Source organism: Pteropus vampyrus, unplaced genomic scaffold, assembly GCF_000151845.1.
Source record: "Pteropus vampyrus isolate Shadow unplaced genomic scaffold, Pvam_2.0 Scaffold208, whole genome shotgun sequence".
NCBI classification, from domain to species: domain Eukaryota; kingdom Metazoa; phylum Chordata; class Mammalia; order Chiroptera; family Pteropodidae; genus Pteropus; species Pteropus vampyrus.
This window is the reverse complement of record NW_011888989.1, coordinates 2,836,482-2,839,940: the sequence shown is the minus strand read 5'-3', so window position 1 is coordinate 2,839,940 and position 3,459 is coordinate 2,836,482.

Sequence of the window (3,459 nt, the reverse complement as noted above, 5' to 3'; positions counted from 1 at the left end):
ATTTATTCACATATTTTTGTTTCTCCTCTTTATTTTGGACACTCTAATTATATATATTAGGCTGATGGATGTTTTCCTACCATTCAATCGCACTCTGTTTGTTATATTTGAGTCTTCTCTCTGTGCTTTGACTGCTATATCTTAAAATTCACTAATCTTATTTTTTGCAATGTTTAATCTGCTTTTTATCCCGTCTAATGTATTTTTCATCACAAATATTGTAATTTTTATCTCTGGAAGTTAGAACTTTTAAAAATATCTCTCGTGCTCTCTACTTAGCATGTTCAATATTTCCTCCAGCTTTCTGAACATAAGAAATATAGTTAGGGGGAAAAAAGTGGCATAGATGACAGAGGCTTTGTTCATCCCTCTCATGACCAAATCACACTTGTGACAGAAACATGGAGCAAACAGCAAGGAAAGTCGCCTGGGATCTAGACAAAACAGAAGCACTAAAACTAAGGAGAGAAATAATTAATCACCCTGCAATGGTAGAAGATAGGAGGGGGTGAAGACCTGAGGCTGCCCAGTCCTGAGCAGCTGAGTGGGACAGAGGCTGTGGCAGTGGCAGTGGCAGCTGGTAGCTGCAGACGTCTCTTATATGGGCCGTGTCAGCGAGCTGACTTTCGTGGTGACGGACCTGCTCGTTTTGAGCACCAGCTCCTGGTCAGCTGTGGGGGGTGGAGTGGGGGAGCACGGGAAACATACAGTGGGACACTGAGTTGTCAGAGTGAGGAGGTGAGGCTCTCTCCTGAGCAGAAGTGCAGGTGGTATCCATTGGTCTTCTGTTGAGTCCTCCTCACTCTCAGTGTGTGTACTCAGAGCTGCCATAGCTGAGACAACATCAAACTAAATAACAGAGGTCACTTCACCCAGAGGATTCCCTGAAACCCCGCCTCCCCAAACTCACAGTCTCACTCAAGCCACATCCAGGTGTGTCCTTGGCCAGTCAGGTGCTCCTTGCTGAACAGCGCCAAGACTCACTAGTGGCAGCTGATTTCGGTTTCTGGTGTGGTTTCTTGAGGCAACTATAAGCACAGCATCTGTGGATTGCTTGCTGAATCTTAACAGGTCACCCTGGAGTGGCACAGGCTTGGGTTAAATTTGGCTTGCAGCTGAACCCCTCTCAGGACTGTGCCACTGGACATCTACTACACAAAGCCATGCTAATAAGACCGGGAGACTTAGGAACTTTGCTTAGTACATAGAAACAGACACAGAAAGGCACCCAAAATGAGAAGACAAAGAAGCAGAAACTATATGAGAGAACATAACAGAACAGAGATCTAAAAATAATGGAGTCAAGCAATCTAACAGTTGCAGAGTTCAAAACAATGGTTATAAAGATGCGCAATGAACTTAGGGGAAGTGTAGATGAATTCAGTAGGAACTTTAACAGAGATAAAAAGACATAAAAATGGAAATGTAAATTATAAAAGGGAACCAGTCAGAAATGAAGAACACATTATCTGAGATGAAGAGTATGTTAGATGGAATAAACAGAGTGGATAAAGAAGAGGATCGAACCATCAATATAGAGGATGGGGAAGCCAGGGACACTCAATAAAGTTCAGGGCAAGAAAAAAGAAGGCAAGACTATAATAATAATTTAAGCAGCCTATGAGACACTATTAAATGTAAAAATATCTGTGTCATAGGGGTACTTGAAGGAAAACAAGGTGTTGAAGAGCTATTTGAAGAAATAGTGATGGAAAACTTCCCTACCTTGGTGAAGGAAATAGACATACAACCCCAGAAAGCTCAGAGAGTCCCCCAGAAGAGGAACTCAAAGAGGCCCACACAAAGACACATTATCATTAAAATGCTAAAAGTTAAATATGAAGAGAGAATCTTAAAAGCAGCCAGAGAAAAACAGTTAGTTACCTACTAGGGAGCACCTATAAGACTGGCAGCTGATTTCTCAAAAGAAACTATGCAGGACAGAAGGGCTTGGCACAAAATGTTTAAAGTGATGAAAACCCAGGATCTTAATGTTAAATTAAGATCCAAGAATAACTTATCCAGCAAAGCTATCATTTAGAGTCACAGGACAGATAAAGAGTTTCCCAGCTAAAAAAAAGCTAAAAGAATTTATCAACACCAAGTATTACAGGAAATGTTGAAGGGACTTCTTTAAGAAGAAAAGAAACATGTATCAAAAACATGAATAAAGAATGGTAATAACTACATTCCTATCAAGAAGTACTTCAGATGGAAACAAATTAAGTGGTCCAATCAAAAGATAGAGTGACCGAAAGGATAAGAAATCAAGACTCCTACATATGCTGCCTATAAGAGACTTACTTTAGATTAAAAGACACACATAAATTAAAAGGAAGGGGATAGAAAAAAATATTGACTTGGAGGACCTAGAGGGTATTGCGCTGAATGAAATTGGTCAGATAGAGAGAGACAAATATCATATGATTTCACATACATGTGAAATGTGAAGAACATAATCAGCAACAACAACAACAAAAGCAGAAATTAAGTCATAGATACAGAGAATATTTTGAGGGCTACTTGATGGGAGGGGGATTGGGGATGAGATAAAAAGGCAAAGGGATTAAGAGGTACAAATGGATAATTGCAGAATAGACATGGAGATGTAGAGTGTAGCATGGGGAAGATGGTTAATAATGTCATAATAAATACGTAAGGGAGAACAGAGGTACTAGATTTAGTGGGGTGATTGCTTTGCAAGTTATGTAGATATCTGATCACTATGCTGTACAACTGAAACTTGTATATTATTGTATGTCAAATATAATTGAAGAAAACCTCATTGAATTGTACAATGTAAATACGAACAACTAATAGTCTATTATATTTCAATAAAGCCGGGAAAAAAATAAATATAGTTATAATAACCATTTAAATATTTTTTATACTAATTCTAATATCTGTATCCTTGGTTAACGTCAATGGATTGGTTTTTTTTTTTCTTATAATGGACTGTAGTTTTCTGTTTCTGTTTATTCTAGTGATATTTGATCGAATGTTAGATACTACAAATTTTACCTTTTTAAGTACTGGATATTTTTATGTTTTTATAAATATTCTTGAGTTTTGTTCTGGATGCACTTAATTGACTTGGAATGTTTTGATCCTTTCAGGGCTTGCTTTTAAGATTTCCTAGGAAGTGTCAGAATTGTTTTTAATTTAGGGTAAATTATTCCTCATTACTGATGCTTGACATATTTGAGTATCTACCACATATCATGAATTATAATGCTTTCTACCTAGCTGGCAGGAACAAGCACTAATCCTGGGTCTGCATGGGTTTTGTGGTACTCTGCCCTGCATGCAAATCATGGGATTTCCAGCTGCCATGGTCTTCTTGGCTCTTCAGCTGTATTTCTTTAACTAAGAGAATCTGTCAAGCTCCTCTGGGTTCATTTCTTGTTTGTTTGATTCCTGTCTCTAAGGGATTACTTTCTTTGTTGCCTTGTGTTCAGT